The 18,515-nt window shown below is 45.1% G+C and overlaps 1 long non-coding RNA gene across 2 annotated transcripts; it reads right to left on the reverse strand.

The window, feature by feature from the left end:
• Positions 1–1,104: 1,104 nt before the first annotated feature.
• LOC138472930 (uncharacterized) lies at positions 1,105–18,512 on the reverse strand. Of its 2 annotated transcripts, none has more exons than XR_011268694.1 (5): positions 18,410–18,512; positions 12,631–12,734; positions 12,294–12,384; positions 6,290–6,477; positions 1,105–5,236 (listed from the first exon to the last, which is right to left on the reverse strand). It is a non-coding gene; the product is annotated as an uncharacterized lncRNA (long non-coding RNA). The 2 variants fall into 2 exon arrangements; XR_011268693.1 differs by having other exon boundaries at positions 12,294–12,381; positions 18,410–18,511.
• Positions 18,513–18,515: the final 3 nt, after the last annotated feature.

Here is an 18,515-nt window from a genome sequence, read left to right on the forward strand (position 1 = left end):
TTATGCTGGCTAAGCATGGTTTTCCCCCACTGGCAATGCAACTGCAGGTCCCACGTCACTCCTTTTGCTCAAACAAAACATCTCAAGCATACGCCGATAATTCTATTAGGGCCACGAATCCGGCTCCAACAAGCACATCACATAACCCCATTCCCACTCCCTCGGACATAGCCTTAATGCATAACGCAGCGCTTTGCCTTCTTCCTAGCAGCCCAGCTGCTTATACCTCACACAACTCTATTACCCTTGTCACTTCGTCCTGATATTAGACCTAATTTGTCCCCCCTTACGTGGGACTCCCCCACCCTCTTATCCATTTTCCCTGTATAAGTCTACCCTGGAAATACTAGCAACGAACAGTCCGCCAAGCCGCATACGCACCCAGTGAAAGCCACAACTTGTTTAGAGCAATACCAATGAATGAATGTTTTTTTCTTTTAAACAAAATCACGCCCATAAACTTAGGCAGACGACATTAAGTTATTGTAAGGAGGCGGGTCAGCATCGACCTGTAAAATCTGTGTAACAATAATCCCTGTTAACCTTATCATTCTGGGATGTGAGCGTTCAGAGTAGCAAAACAGTAGTACAAAACCAGGCGCATTCAAAATGCTCGGCACCCAACTGCATGCAATCCTTTTTGCAAAATGCGCCCATATTAAATGCCCCTTGTGCTTGAAACCGCATGGCCACCTATTTGGTAAAACATTGTCGGCTTTCGTAAGCCACTATTTCACATGCTTTAAACTGTGCTAGTTATTTAGCATTCTGGGAGTTGTAGTCTCGATTTATCATCAAATTAAGCTGGTTGAGTTAAATAATCAGAAACCATTGTTGCCCATTAGGGGTTGTAGACGGTATTTTACATCGTTTCCAGATTACTTGTATTTGTTCATCTATAACTAAGAAGACACCCACTTTGTTTTCAACATGATGAAATACCCGTTTGGCGAGCATGCAAACCACATCCGTAACCCTGGACTTTTAGAACCATTGAATGATAACTGCTGGACCCATATGCAGTCATCCTTACATTTGTTGTGTTGGGATGTGGGTGTATGTCTGGTAGACCCCTGCCTCACCATAAATTATTACACCACAACATTTGGTCAAGTGTTGGCAATAAAAAGGCTGTAGGTTTTTATTGTTACAGATATGGTTATGGAACATAAACAATATTTGCATATCAGTAATCATATATTACTTTTGGGCACCGGGTCCTGAGGTTACTTCCTCAGGCCCGTGCCGCCTTCTTTGTCCCACAACTTGTTGTGGTCACCGTACGGTGTCCTGATTTTCCTTCCGTTGTTCTTCTCCCTTTTTCTAGGGTGGGAGGGTTTACGGAAAAGAAAAGGAGAGAGACGCTGAGTACACAGCGAACTCTCTGGCTGTTTGGGTCCCCGTGCAGGATCCACAAACAAGCTTGTATCTTTCTGAGCTGAGCAGCTCCTTATATAGGACCCAGGGCTGCCCCTGAGTCTTTGGGTGTATTTGTGGGGGCTGTGAAGCCAGCCCCCAGGCCGGCTTGCTGCCGACTGTATGCGTCCCTGGGGGACGGGGGGGCTCCTCTTTGTTGTTCCCCTGCCTGGCCGACCTTGCTTAGCACCCATTAGTTATTGTGGAAGAGTGAGGTGTTCTTTCACACCTCATCCTTCCTGCACTTAGCAGGGTGGAGACTGCGTGTCTCCTTGCTGGTGGAGGAGAGAGCGGAGCTGTGCCCCTGGGGGATGGTGCTGCCCCTCTCTGGGGCCTGCAGCCATGGGGCAGCAGTTACCCCGCCTTGCTTGGGGCTGCCCGGCAGCGTTACCCAGAACCGTTGGATTAAAACCAGCATACTTATGTACCCTGGTAATGCATGGCCCAACGCTTCCCTTGTCGCACAACAAGACACTCCGATGGCACTCATTACCTGCCCACCCCTGCCTCATGAACAGCCCGGCGCACTATAAACCGCTACCATACTGTACCCAGTGTAAAAGAGTTAATCCTGTACCTTCTCTTCGGTTCTAAATGCAACACGACCACCTTTCCGCCTGGAACCACAAGCCCACATTCTGGAACGGTGATACTCCTACTACACGGACGCTGTAAACTTCTTCACCTTCCCTCCCCGAAACCAAGCTCTCACCACAATAAAATCCCTGACGGCCCACTAGCACATGCACCGCTTAGAATAGACCCCGCCCCCCACCTAACCCCCAACCCGCATGCACAGTGGCTAACAACCACTGCCCTGTGCATTAACTGTCCCATCCACATTTAAAAATTCCAAACAAGCTTGTAACACCACCTGTGTTTCTACATCGATGCTGTAATGAACACCGCACCGTCCCCCCATTTACTGCATGCAACCATCAGCCAACATCGCCCTCAGTGCTAAAACATGTATTAGGCGTGCACACACAACCCACTGAGCCATCTTCATCAACCATGGATCTGGCTGCCACATTGCCTGCCTTTAAAATAAACGAACAGCGAGGTGACAATATTCTCTTCCTTTTCCACCTGTAATAATGCCTTATGATGAACAACTTATGTTTAAAAAACTGTTCTGAGCACCAGCCCGACCGATAACAATACCGGCCTTCCCCGCGACAGGCAGTGCGCTCAGCCACTAACCCCTCCCCCCTTACCTATTACCCCATAATGCAAGACAAAGCACATCAATGCATTTATTTACCACTAACGTCACTTGACAAACTCTTTACTACCGACGGCCAACAGGTTCGACGCAATCCTGAAACCCTCGTATCGTTCTGTTGCTATTACTCCCTGCCCCTTCCACAAGCGGAACACAATACGGTGGTAAGGCAAGCAGAGTTTCAGGACGGACTGTGCACCAACATTAATCCTCCGCCAGGGACCCAGCTTTTCTAAAGCATCAGGCCGAGGGATAGAACGAAAGCACGGGGGCGCTTAAGCCTCTGCAGTAGCTGCCGAAATGCATCTCTCCCAAGCGCTGCTTCCAAAATCGGTGAGTAAAAGAGCCTTTGCCTCAGCAATGCACACAAATAAGACGCTTGTGGGGGGGCGTCTTGCTGTTCTGCAATCATCAGGGTGCCACCCACAGCGACCGGTGTAAACACAGAGCTCCATCTTGTGGTGGCTACTGCTTGTTTCTAAAGTTTCCCAAACACATTTCATCAATAGTTCTGATAACGTTTTTTTGTTTGTCTTATTGTAACTGGCATTTCTTGACAAAGTTACTTTTATAAAATGTACAACACACACTGGTGCATCCACTCCAATTGCTTGTCAAACATGCATTTGTAAAGCTGATAGCTTTTGCTGATGAAGCATTTGCATCATATGACCATGTATTCATTCTCTGGCTGCTGCTCTCATATGCCCAGGAAGTAACATCGTTTGCCAGGTATTGGCATTAGAGGTGAGCGAGACAGGCCTGGCTCTAGTAGGTGGTTCAACTTGACCGACGTTTAAAGGCATTGATTGCTGAACATGCAAGCTGTCCTTGCTGATTATGTCAGCACGAGCCAATCTATTCAGGAAATGCTACCCTAGTCGTCTTTTTTTGTTTTTGTTTGCATTTTGGGATCTGAAGTACTGGTTTCCCCCTTTTTAAATCCAGCACTATAAGTACCTCAATGGAAAGAAAACAAGCATTGAAAAGCCAACAGTGGCTTTTGTGTAGGCATAAATTAGCAACTGTCAGAAAGTGGTGTTAGCAGCTAGTCATGTTAACCCCAGTCAAAAAGGAAGATCTTCCTGGAATCATTCTTGAGTCATCAGGTGACTCCATCCTAGAGTCATCCATGGCTAGTTCAGGGTGATCATCCGAAACCATCCTTAAGTATGTGTATAGGCTAAAATATTCAAATGAGATGACTCTACAGTAGTCACAGAACCTACGCCAAGAGGAGTTCTGACTACTTCCAGTGATGATCTTGTATTACTCCAGGATGACCCCCATGACAACTTCAGGATGGTGCGGATTACTCCAGGATGACCCCAAGACAACTTCAGGATAGGTGGGGGGATTACTCCAGGATGACCCTGTGACAACTTCAGGAGGATGTTGCTTTCAAACGATTTAGGAAAAGGTTTTTGATTCCTTGTGTGTAAGATGGGTGGTATTACTATAGGGTTAGACTTATGGATAGTGTAATGACATGGAATTTGCAGCCGTTACTTGCCATCTTTGCTAGAGCACGCAAATGCCATTAACCAAGGTTTGCTGATTTAGTATACAAATCCACCCGTCACGAACCAACCTCGAACTCCCTCATTTCATATCTCACCTCTAGCTAACATGGCATCACACCCAATAAACTCCCACAATTACAAATCACTGCACTAAAATAAACCCTTTCAGTGACATAAACAGAAGGTCTACCTGCATGACAAGACTGTCGATGACTTCACCCAATATCACTATGAGCAGCTAGCAATTTGTTCGACCATTCACTACACCCAAGAAAACTGACCCCCAACAGAAATCCAATAGCACAAAAACATGTACCATTTACAAGTTGGCACCAACCTACAAATTCACCAGATCAACTATAATAGTTCTACACACAAGATCCCTTGCATCTTCAGTTTCACAGAGCAGCATGTGAGGTACAATTACATTGTAGATTAGTAGCAGTGGCTGACGTAGCAACCAAACTCGGTTGTGGGGATGTTCCAAATCCATTGTTTTTTTTAAAAACCGTAATCTGAAAGATTGTACAGGTGTGTGGTAACGTGTAGGTGTCACTTCGTGGTCCAAACCGGCATGACCATCATACTGTAACAAGAACACACTGTTAAGAAGACGTGGTGATAGAGTCGACCTTGTCAAATTAGATCTGTCTGACAAAACATTTGTAGCAGACAATTGACGGGTTACTTTATGTCCAATATTTTGCAGTTATTGCACAGCTACATCTCTGGGAACTGCAACATTACACATACATCTGCTGATTTAATACTGGTCTATCAATTGTCCAGGTGAAGTAATGTGCAGGTTCCGAGGAAGGAATGAAGAACACTAGCCATCCCTCCCAAAAAGGTTTTCCAGCTTTTGTGAACAGCCATTAATACATTTTGGAATAGTCATTTTTCACCCATCAGCTTTTACAATATAATTCTCTTGTTTTTTTCACTGCATCTTCTTTTTCCAGATTTTTCCACCAGTAGCTGCTTTTTCTCCTCTACCTTTCTTTTTAATGCCTCAATTAGAGCTTTTCGTTATTTCATCAAATGTTTCCTGTGTCTTAATATTGTTTCCTGGCTGCGGGTAAGAAAAGGCAAGATGAAACTTCATAATGTGACTACCAATACAACATTTTGCCTGAGCTGTACACTGGGGTGACTCCCCTTAAATGTGACCCTATCCGCCCCCTTGGAGTTTTGCTTATTCTTGCTCTCTTTGGCGCTTTCCCTCTCTCCCATTCAGCTACCCACAACTCAGTGTAGCTGCACACATAACAATGTGTATGGGTACATACTGTTGAGAGTGCGCCGTGACCACTATAATTTATAATTCCACAAGGTCTACTCATAAAGACCTTGAATGAAAAGGACAGAAAATTGATTGTTATTTGCGAATCACGCTCTACCTTGGACATCCTAGATTAGTTCCCCAACCAGTGGACTACATTTTCAGGATTGCATCCAAGGTGTAAATAAATAAATAAATAAATAAATAAAAAGATAGTTTAGGAATTTCGATTTGGGGAACCAATCCAGGATGTCCAAGCACCACTGAAGACTTTTAGCACAACGCACCAGCCATTGACAGGTCTCTCGGGACTCAACCCTTTAATCATCAAGTACTATCAGAATATTGTTTCAAGATATTTTCACAATCAACTTCCAAACCTGGTCACCATACCAAGTGTCCAATTTCAAGGCCTTGAAGACGGCTAAGGTCGAAACATGTGTCTGCTGACTTTATGGGAATAAATTCACCTACAGATGAATTCCCTGATGATATTGCTTTACTTTCATTCTAATAGACTGTATACCTAACATTAAGGAGGTATAGTGTGATTCGCCAATAGCAATCCATTCTCTGTCCTAGCTGCACACATACTCTGACCTGGACTACAGTCCCCTAGGGCGTCCAACTCATAGCGCTTCGCCAATAACATACAAGAAATCAGTAGACCATCTATAGTTACTCTAGAGGAAAGAGATGCTGTAAATGAGGTGGGCATTGTGTAGCATTCATCTGTATGAGTGAAAAAGGGGAACAACTCCACATAGGGACGTCAGATGTACCCTCCTCCCCCAAACATCAAAAAGGTTAACAAAAAAAACAAACAGAAAACACATTGCTTACCTAACTAGAAAAGCATGACTCCTTGAAATCCTTTTCTTCACATATTTCTCTTCTCCTTTCATCGATACCTTCTATCAGCAATTTCCAATTAACTTCACCGGGAATTGCAAAGGCTCAAATTCCCCATCCTTTCAAATGCACAGAGAGGTGTCTGAATCAAAGAGTGCCATGATGATTTGAGTTATTGTCTAAAAGAAGAAATAAAATATGTAAATTTAGTATGTGGCAAGTATTTGTGAACCAGGTCTGTACCCAAAACCATTAATTTATAGTGGGCTTGCAATGGATGTTCCTGCCTGATGTGTCCCGATTTCTGAGCGAAGCGTCTCTTGGTGCTTGGTTAACTTCCTCCAAGACTTCCACCCATTGTCGCTTTAACTAGTTGCATCTGTTTGCAAATTTAGAGGTGTGTGTTCTGGAGAGGCAATACGGTCTTAACTGCTGAGCTCTTGCACCTAAAATGCTGCAGTCATTTTGTGTGTGTCCTTTAAAAGACAAACACATGTTTCAGTTTCTTAAATGTAAATATCAACCATACAGAGCCCCACCTTGTAGACAGCAACATGTACAGGAAATAGGGTATGCAGTGACAGAACTCATGACCAAAGTGATCTTTACTGGGGGAACAAAAAGTAAATATTACACCTTAGCGGAAGGCCTTTGCTCATATGAGCCAGGCACTATTCTCTAGAAGGGTCACAAGTCCCCCCCCCAAAGCATCGCTCATGTGCAATCAATAATGCACTACAGCTGAACTAGTACAGCACTCATAGCAGTGGAAAAATCCTGCAAAAAAGAAAACCAAGCCATGGGTAAACTTTGCAGAGGCATGGTTTCTCACACATGCACCATGGCTGGATACATGTAGATAACCTATTACGTAGAGGATCGGGTGCACCTATCTGAGGAAGGCATGGACTATTTGTGTGGAACATTGTGGGGGCATTGGAGCAGCAACCGTATTAAAGCCAGAGCGGGCAGCCAGTAGGAGCATTTATCCCCTACTTGGCAACGGTTTGAAAGCAATCAGCCTGATCCGTATAACAGTCATTGTGTGGAACTGGGAAGGAGCTGCCCCACCCACAAAAAGGGGGCGTCTGTATGCTGAACAGCTAGGGCGTCGTATGGCAGAGGCCTTCAAACTGGGGGGCCCAAAGAATGCCAGTTGGTGGGGGGCTTGAAGGATTATGGTGATTTTTTAATAGAAAATCTAAGATTTTGTGGCGGGGGGGAGGGGCAGAAATTATTTTACTCAAGGGGGGGGGGACGGCTCTGCATAAAAGACGTGAAAACCACTTCCTTAACCTTTTAACTGCCATGGGTCCGCCCCCCAGTGCCAAGGCCTTTTTTTGGTGATTTTGGTATTTCACCATTCAATGCCTTCTAACGTTTTCTGTTTCATTAACCCCTTAGGTGCCAAGGACGAGGTACCTCATCCTTGGCAATAGGGAGGTAATCCCAGGGACAAGATACCTCACCCTTGGCACTTAAGGGGTTAAGTAATAAAATGACCTCCCACTTTCAAATAGCAAAGCAATTCACAGCACTCCTTTCACGCCCAGGTCAGAAAATTCCTGCTACCGCGCCAGTCCTGATACACAAGGCTGCTGAAAAATCCAGACAAGCAAGAAAATAGCTCAACATCATCTAACGCAAATGAACTGGTCCCATCATTAGATAAAAAGAAAAACCATAAAAAGCATTCACCCCAGATCATCATAAATAATGATCAAAAAAGATATTTTCAAAATTAATGACAGGGATCACTATCCCTAGCCCTAGCAAGTATTCAATTAAGTTTACAGGCAAACTATCTTCAATTAACTGCTGAGGTCAAGCAAACCGCATTGAAGGGGAAATACAATCCCTCCGGGAACCTCATCGACCTATATAGAGAATGTGACACAAGTATAACTAGAACATGCAGCAATCCAGAGTCCCTGATTTGTATATATTAAATCATGTAGCGATTTCCCCAAAGTGTTGAACAAACTAAACTTAGATGAGTAGAGCATGAGTCATGAGGGGAATTAGAACACGGTCCCCTGCGCATAAAGGCTGGCACAACTATCCCTACTGTGAACCGAAAAGGCAATGGCAATGGAACACGGGGGTGAACAAGCCATCTATGTGCCCTTTTGCTAAGAGAAATAAATAGATGGGGGGCATCTGTCCACTGTTGGTTAGAGGAGTCTTTTTCTCTCCCTTATACTTGAGAGCTTGTATGGCCAATATCTGCAACCATTCTCTGTGCGCAGAATCACAACAGCAAATTTAAGCCCAAAGCAGCATGTGCCACCAGAAGGAGGAACGCAGGAATCAAAGAACTCATTCATCAGGGCTTTTCAACCATCCCCAGCCTGAGACTACACTTGGCGGTGTGTGCAGCACACCCTGTACCAAACAGCGGCTCAAACAGTGTGCCACACACTTCAAAACTTAGCCAGCCTTCATGCTAGCCAAACAAAACTTGCCACTCAGCACCCTGCTTCAGAATTAAGCAACATTAAAGATGCTGCAAAAGTTACACACGCTTCGCACAAGCCACACATCAACAATCCCCACACAATGGAAAACTATGCCAGCAGGTGTATGCACTGGCATGCAGCTGTCTGGGCAACCTATTGAAAATTACAAGCATTGTGCCCTCTATATACAAGAGACACATTCTCACAGGGGCTATGCGACAATGCAATGTTCTTAAACAGATGACAAGAGTCAAATCTGGAGTATCGCTGGGTCCGTGCAACTTTTTCCTTCCCAGTAAAGCACCGGAATGATTTAGCTCCTACCCACCGAAGGTGCGGTCATGTGTACGAGTTGTATATGCAACGTAGCGGACACACAGCAACGTCACACACAAGGGCACAGCAAGCACATGGATAATGGACCACTTTAAAGCAACAAGGGATTTTGCAAAGGTTTGTTTAGTACATTAAGCTTCTGCCGTTTAAGCCCACACGTGCACTGTCCCCTAGGGACCAGGGAGAATACGTGCTCCTCCAAACCAGCAATCATAATATATGTTAACATATAGCAGTGCCAGCAAGATAGCAATTAGGTTTTTTGCCTTTTTTTTAAAAAAAAAAATACATTTTCTTGATAACTCTACGGGCAGTGGTCTTCAAACTTGTTTGACCCCCAAGCACTCCCTAAGAAAAGGGTACCTGGCTTAGGCCCCTCTATCCACATGGACTCCAAAACGTTTATCTGGTGTAGAATGGTGCCAAATGGAGGTGTGGGTGCCAAACAACATTCTTTCAAAATCACTGCTTGCAATAACTCAAATTAATTAGAGGGCACATATTTGTGAACGCAGCATTCCAACTTTTTTGCTACAGGGGACCTGACTAAAAGTAGCGTTGGATATTTATTTCAAAGAGTAATGTAGGACATACTTAAGCACAAAAACTTGATACTATCAATGCAGTCATTTGCAAGTTGGACAGTGGCATACTGGAGAGCTAGTATGAAGTGTGGGCGTCTGCCTTTCTCCAGCCAGCCATCACTATTGGGTTCAATTTTTGCAATAACCTCTGGTTGGCTTTCTTCCAGCTTTGACCAATATTTAGTCTTATGGGCGGCAAAAGTTGAAAATCCAATCTTGCAAAGGTACGAGGTGCTGAAAGGTAACAGTACATTGACTGCATTTGGATAAATGGAGGAAACTGAATTTTGCCAAAATCCACCCAAGGACAATTTTTTGAAATGACTCCAGTAGGCGGTCACTTTGAAGTCCCATTAGTTCCTCCTGGAGGTGTATTGGGGGGTGGGCGGGCCTCTACGTCCGATAGGAAAGGCTGAACCACTCAGTCATTGATGCTACAATTGTCCTCTGGAAAGTACTTTTGAGAGTGGTTCTGAGATGGTTTCCCATTAGTTCAGCAACACATGAAAATATCATACTCCACCTCCTCAAGAGCATCTGCTAATATTGAAACGTGTCGGAATGCAGACATTAACCCTCCTCCTCCTCCAAAGCTCCAACTTCTTAAATGCTGACATTTTTGCGTTCATAGCCAATGATGTGGTTTGTTTTCTGTGCCTTGCAGGGAGAGGTTTAGAAAATGTAGCTTTTCAAAGAGGTCACCATAGTAAGCTAACAGTACAAGCCAGTGTGAATCACACAGAGGCTCTTCTTTCGTCTGGTCTAAACCCAGGAGAAAGCATCTCACTTTGTTGCTAAACACAACATAAAACCTTTCCCCCTGGAGAGCAACCTGACCTCCGTGTGAAACAACGCATCATGTTCAGCTCCCATTTCTGGACATAATGTGGCAAACAGATGGGCTCTTGTGCGGTGCATCTTTATAAAATGCACAATCTTTACAAAAAAAGTCAGCACCTTTGAGAGTCCATTCCCCATATTGCACACAGGCAAAGCTTCCCGGGGATCACCCAGTGTGTGTCCACAATATATGTGGAGCAACTATCAACACTTTTGCTTTTAACCCACTTCTAGCACCAGACATTGAAGGAGCACCATCCAAGCAAATACCAACACACACCTCCCACTTTAGGCAGTGGGGAATTTAGGAAGTAGTTAACAATGCCAATGACTATAGATGCAGTTGCTCTGCCTTGAATTGGTTTACAAAATATTGAAAGCACAATATAAATTCTGTACTGATAGAAGAAAACAGGTCAGTGATGCGGCGGAAAATTGTGGTGTCAAAGATACTTTTGCATTTCTCTGCTGCACCGTCACTAAGCATTACCCGGTTGACAGTGAGAATTGTTGGCAGAATTACTCTCAGCATCTGTAAAGGGCTCCCCCCCCCCAGATAATGTGGTAAGAAGCTTACAAAGCATTTGCAGGTACTGAGGCCACATTTTAACAGCGTCTTTTGCTTGTGTATGCCTTGTAGCTGCTGTACAAACAAATACATGGTCTTTTTTGCTAAGGTTTTGTTTCCAAATGCGCCTTAAGTGTTGGCTTCAGGCTTGCTAACGTAGCGCCACAAACCACACATTGCAGCTTAACTTGTCAGCAACTGTGATCCATGTGAACCCAAAACACAAAAAAGACATATTTCCGAGTTTTTACATTTCTCGTGTCCATTTCCACCTCTCCTTCCGCTTTTCGTTTGAGATTCCTACCATCTTTGGGCACTAGGAAACTATCCAGTTCTATGTGTTATTTCTGCATTTTAAAGTCGGAACACAAAGAAAGACTGATTTTTCCCCGGCCGTTTTTGTAATGACTTTAAAGTGCGGAATTCACATACTGCCCCCCTCCTTCCCCACCCGCTCATTAACTCGTCAATCAGGGGGGGGACCCCGAACCCCCAAATTCCATCCCCCAACAACCACATCTTTCCCACATGCGCACACACAGTCCAAAACACACCTCTGCCTCCTGTGACGACTCTGGTGGATCTCACAACGCCCGTCAGCCCCTGCAGGCACTCATGTGTGACAGGGGTTTGACAAGTATGATCGTTCCATTTAGAAAGACCGCTCAAAGAGCGGTCTTTCTAAATCGACCCCCCCCCCAATCGGTACAGTGAAAAAGATATTTTCTTCACTTAGTACCAATGATCCATCTAAAAAAGGAGCCTGACTCTGAAAACATTGCAAACACCCCACGTTAATTTATGTCACATTATTTTCTAAAAACCATTTAAAGTTTTCAAAAATTAAAAATGCTTTAAAAGATTTAAATTGACAAAACACCACATAAGATTTAAAACAAACCACGTAAAAAGGCTGGGGCCGGGGGGGCGAAAAACAAAACCATGTGAACAGCTTGGGGGAAAAACAAACTCAGCAGTAATGGGTCAGAAATGCTGCTTGGATTTTAAAAAAACACCACATTGATACAAGTCTCAGAAGACTCCCTGTTCAGGTCGTGAAGTTCTAGCTCTAATTTTTTGTTGAAGTGTGGTCCAGGACTAGGCCACAGGATGGCAAAAACCACACCTGGATGCACATTGCGCAGGGCTGATATAAACCTTCAGCACTTCTACTCAACCAATATTACATAGGGAGAAGAAATCCTTACTTGCTGCATCACTGGGTCAAGTGCTTCACTGGATTTTTCTTTCTGGGACACAGGGGGTTAGGTTGACACACCGACGCTTGGAGCGATGCTGCTGGAATGAAAACAGTTAGTCAAGGATACATGGGTCTACCTGAGACTTCAAAAATGAGCAGGGGTTAAAACCAGCTCTTGGGTGTTAGGCATCAGCTAGTAAGCAGGACGTAACGCTGGGAAACCAGGAGAGAGTACACAATGCACTGCAAATGCAACTCCCACATGAGACGTGAACTTTCAGTACCGCCCCAAACTGGACATAAGGAATACAGTTGTTTTTTTTTTAAAAAAAAGACATTCTTACCGTCGGAAAGTCCTAATACAGATGTCAGGATTTTTTATGGTGCCATGCCATTGCTGCTGTGGACTTTGCTGCCCAAGATGGGATGATTAAGCCAATGTGTGTTCCTGCAAATGAAAAAGTACAATAAAACATATAAACGTACCAGATTGACCGTACCAATATGTGCGCACTATATTCTGTCAGTCGGCACACATCCTCCCCCGCACACAAAGGGGACCTAGGGTGCAGTGTCCAACCGGGAAATCTCCAAAAGTTCCCTATAGGCCAGTCCACCCCAGCTGGTAGAGAGCAGTCAAGAGCACATACCTGAAAACGTGACTCATACTCAGTCACAGAGACAAAACAAAATAAGAGAGCGAGCAAAGCAAGAGTAAGAGCATCAGCTTGTTATAGGTTACCCTTAACAGTTGTGAAGTGCAGCCTACTGACATTAAAATCATTCATCTACATATCTTACATAGACTACGACACAGGAGTTCTTAACTCACCGAGCCAACTTTCGGAAACATCGAGTAATAGCCATGTAGGCCATACTGAAGTTAGGTGACAGCGCTGACATAGCAGCAGACTGCCGCGGCTGCCATGCCAGACACGAGGGCCCCTGGCTTCTCTGCAACATATGGTGCCACATGCAGGCGAAGGCCTGGCACCCACAGCAGGATGATATACATTAATTCCACTTTAAATCACTTCTGTGGCAGCGGTGCAACAAATGTACTGTTGGTAATGCAGTGATTTTAGTATATCATGGGATGCATAGACTTGCTCTTTAGTAGATGGCTCCCAGGGTAGCTCAGCAGATTGACAGACCATTGCTGAGACTGTTTAAGGTTGAATTTAACCAAAACAATAAAAAAAATGCAAAACTTGTAATCGATCGGGCTTTTTGCAATTACTTATAAAAAAAGAAGTGCTATAAAATGCTTTTGGCCAAGGGATGGGTTGGGGTATTTCTGCCTCCGTTTGGCACCCATGAACCCAGTTTAATTTCCTAATAACTGCTGTCAGCACAATGGAAGCATTTATTTGTAAACATAACATCTTTATGAATATAACCTGTGATATAACACAAAGCAAGGGGCACACAAATTGTATTAGTGTGGTGCTCAGAAAAAAGAAAAAAAAAACATCTCAAAGAAAACTAGTGAACGCAAGTTTATGCAGCGTTTCTGAGCTTGGAAATTACTTTCCTTTGAATGTGTAAAACACACATTTGAACAATAATGTGTCCAGCATGTAGAATGCCTGCTTTCAACAGTGACCACACCCCTCCCCGCCACAGTGATGTTCATGGCCCATTGATTTCCGTGGTGTCCCTTTCAGGACAGAAAAAACAAACGGGATGAGCAAACAGAGCCAGGAAATGAGCGAGCGATGGCTGGGGAAAGGAGCCCTGCTTAGATTAGGTCACCGAGCCCCCAGCTTCCCTCTGCAAAGCTGGGGGCTTGATAAAGCCTGGTCATGGCTGAGGCAGGCCAGGTCCCGAGATCCGGCCAGACAGCTGATGCCAGATCTCGGACCCAGCCAGCACTGTCCCATGGACCAGAGGGGTGACGAGGCAGAGGGGACCGGTGTTGTACGATATCTGGCTATCCCACGGCAGATTGCTGGAGAGCCCAGCAATCTGCTGTGGGGGAGCTGGATATCATACAACACTGGCAATGCATGCTTCCGTCGCCGCTCGCCTCTTCTTCCCCCATGGCCAAGCAAGGTGGGAGCACAGAGGGGGGGGAGGAGTCCAGGGGGAACCAGCATTGCAGCCATCCAGTCCCTCTGCTCCCCTTTCCCCACGCGTTAGTCTTCGTGGGAACAAAGAGGGAGAGGGAAGCAGAGGGACCGACAAAGGCCTGAAATGCTTGCTTCCCGGCACTCCGTCCAACTGGGTGTGGCGGTCAGAGCGAGAAGTGGCCTCCTTTACCAGCCAATAAGACGCTGGCATCACCAGCAGGAAGCAACAATGCAGCGTGGACACGCAATCCAAATTCAGGAAAGAGCACCTTCCAGGCTGCATTTATTTCCCGCGCCCTCATCACGTTGCACTGACTGAGCACGTATTTTCTCTTTTCTCGCTGTCCTGAATCACACGCCCCACAGATTGAAGACCTCTGCCTACAGTATGGCTATTTTTTAGGGCTAAATACTCATGGTTATCTTGCTGGCAAGACTACATAGGAGTTTGCATTTTCACTGTATACTAGCAAAACAACATGCAGGCACCTAGTCAGTCAGAAAACGCAGGTAAATCAAGGAAGTCGCAGGGAAATGAAGGAAGTCGGTCCTATACAGAAAGAAAGAAATATGGGGGCGGGAGTCAAGAGACATCTTGTGGTAGAGACTCTGGCCGGTACAGCTCAATGCACTGTCTGGCAGCACTGAGCGGTAAAGTCAGGCACATCTCCCTGCAATGTTCATAACCCCTCACCTCGTAAAGGCAGTAAAGTTACAGAAATCATACCACGGGAACTGCATGCCGTCGTAGTGAGCTCATTACTGTTATAACAGTGAAAGCTGTGTTGCGCAGATAACGGCAGCACTGGTCATTGGGCCGGCTCTCGTCGGATCCGAGATCCGGCACTAGATGTGTAGCCGGATCGCGGGATCTGACCAGTCAGCCGCTGCAAACCCCAAACCCATGCTCTGCGCTTGGTTACTTTGGAAAAAAAAGAAAGAAAAGAAAGCGCCCACGGCGGCACAGAGATGGGGGTGGGGGAGGAGCAGCTCATTGCCGCCATGAGCACTCTGATGGTTCCGCCCCCTACATGTACACAGCAGGACTTGATACAGGTCACAGCTGCAGGAAAAGCAAACTAACTTCCTCTGGTGACCCTGTGCAGGGTGCCCAGGGTCACCAGAAGAAGTTAGTCCTCAGCCACGACACAGTTTATTTATGCAATGTTTGTCGGATACTTGTATCCGACAAACATTGCATAAAATATATACATGTAGCCGTCAAACATTGCTTGAATAAATAATGACCCCTATTATCATTGAAACTATCCCACAATATGCAGCCACCCAACGGCTTTCAGAGGGGAGCTGCAGGAGATGTGCCGGGCGTGGTTCAAGTAAAAGAAAACGTTGCTTATGGCGAACAGAAATCAGCAGGTTTAAGAATGAGGTTGCAGGACAATTCCTCGGTTTAAACCATGATTTCCCCACAGATTATCTGCTCTTTCACCACTACGCAGACGATACACAAATAATCTTCAAAATACAAGACAACCCGGAAAGAAACTCAACGCTAGAAAACTGCCTCTGCAATGTATTTTTCTGGATGAACTCCAACTCCCTCAAAATCAACCCAGGCAAAACTGAAATAATGATTGTCACAAAAAATGGAGGAGAAAACCAATTCATCCCTTGGCCAAGGGAACTCAGGACAACGTCAGCACCCGCGCTAATTGTAAAAAACCTAGGGGTTCGGATGGACAACAATCTCACGCTAGAGCCAAAAGTAAACGCTCTCCTCAAGAAATGCTTCTTCCTCCGGCGAGCGGCAAAGAGAATCTTACCGTTCCTATCGTTCACCAACAAAACAACCACCATCATCGCCCTCGTCATGTCCAAAGTAGACTACGCCAATAACCTATACCTAGGCATGCCCGAACGACTCCTAACAAAAAACTACAACGCATTCAAAACGCAGCAGCCAGACTACTTCTGAAACTACCCCGAAGAGAACACACTGCACCAGCACTGAAGACACTGCATTGGCTACCAATAAAATAATGAATACAATTCAAAACAATGTGCATTACGCACAGAGCAGTACACAACAAAGATGCTGAGGTCCTAAGAGACAAACTGCACCTACATCAACCAACAAGAACGCTCAGATCAAGCATGGACATCCGCCTGGAACCGAAGCCCTACAAAAAAAGAAACTTGGAGGATCCTCCTCTCACCAAGCCCCGAAAACCTGGAACGACCTCCCAAAGTACATACGGAACACAAGAAACCACCTGTTATTCAGGAAAGTACTCAAAACCTGGCTCTTTGCGTCATAACTGAAAAGACCGGTCACAGGGGCACTGACATAACAAACATCAACGAACGTAGAGCGTCCGCAATATACAACGTTCAATCAATGGGGAAAAGCCAAGGTAAATATCCCACGACATACCAAACGACCAAACGGGAGACGGCCGCAATACGATCAAAGACAGTAAATATAGAAAACTAATACACACTAGGACGAATCATCAAGAGGACCATGACCATAACCCATTACATTCCCCAACAGCCCCAAGGACAAAATATAGAGAGGGAAAGGAAGCACTGCACCACGAGCCCCAATCCAGTGAGTGAGAAACAGGATGTTTCATCACTACACACTGTCCACCGACAACACAGCAGGAAACAATGCCCCACCACACAAAAACTACAACTAAACAATAGTCCCAAGGAAGTTCACCCCACAGAAACCAATGAACCAGTCAGGAGAGAAGGATACGAACGACTGAATACACAGGCTCACCAAGACGGATCCACTAGGACAACACATCAACACGACTCTGACCCTGAATCATTCAAAGCCTTAACCGACCAGGGTCTCACTAGATAACCTGAGAATAGATATTACCTACCTAGTCCCACAACCGAAGATTAGGTTCAGACGCACCGACCAATCCAAACTATACGCAATAGGATACAGTTGGATCAGCGCAACACCATCAAAGCGAGTCGGCCCACGAGGAACCAGCAACAACCCAACCCACAGGTATACAACTCTAACTGAACCATAAGTACCTGAATCAGGATACAGACCCCACTAACCCAACCCTCAATCTTCTGCATACTTAAACCCACACAAAACCACACAACCATCTCTCCCAGCAATCCGCACGCATTTTACCACACCGCATCAACAACACATAAACTTCACCCACAGCACTCGAGGGCTCGCCCGATCCGATACTAGCACCAAAGCCCAGCTCTCGGTGTATACCGAGCTGAAGCTGCCAACAGCACACCACTTCTCCCACTCTCCTTCTCCCCTCTTTCCGACTAACCCTACCCGCCCTTCCTGTTTACAGATCCACCAGAGCACCTGGGGACCAATTCCGTTGGTGACGGTACGCTATACAAGTACCTTTAACATAACATAAGCTAGAGTAATTGCTCCTTTTAATGATTCTTTAACAGTCTGCTTAGAATAATCCTCTGTATGAGCTCGGATCACAGTGTAGACTAACACTGCTGTTGGTAGTTTAGGTGCACAGATGGATGGTACGGTTTGTTCCCTTGTACAAGTGCAGGTCGGACTGGGCCATAAAATTGCCTCGGGCACCAATTATAAAGTGGCCCATAGTTGTAAACAGCAATTCATTCCTTTTCTGACCATGTTTGAATAGTACCCAAGGGGGGAGTTTTTTTTTCTTCATAAAATGGGATGCAAATTGTGCATTTTAAAGAATATTTACTCAGCAACACTGGTCAAAACTATTATTCGCATAGTGAAGTAACTCATCGCCAGTGCCTTGGAAGTGGTTAAAAGTGGAATTGATATAAATATGCATGAGAAAAGCCCAATATGGAAAGAATCCACCTGTACTTTAAGTAAATCTCACCCCCAAAAATACACAATACCCCCTCCCCAATATTGCCTCACGGATGCACGTTTCATATCCCAAAAATATACCGAAATAATGAGAAAAACCGGAATCCGCCTGTACTTTAAGTCATTCTCACCACTGATGCACATTATAAACCACCAAAATACACAGAAATACCACCAACCCAATATTGACAATCAACATGAGAAAATGTTAAGGCTTACCAGAAACCAAATAACAATCAACTATTCGAAATGTGCTTTGCAACGGAGGAATCGCTCTCGCGACGCCTTGCCTGCCAGCTCGTGCAAAAATGATGATGACGTTGAA

The sequence above is a fragment of the Ambystoma mexicanum genome, chromosome 8 (genome assembly GCF_040938575.1).
Source record: "Ambystoma mexicanum isolate Mex_15411 chromosome 8, UKY_AmexF1_1, whole genome shotgun sequence".
Taxonomy (NCBI): domain Eukaryota; kingdom Metazoa; phylum Chordata; class Amphibia; order Caudata; family Ambystomatidae; genus Ambystoma; species Ambystoma mexicanum.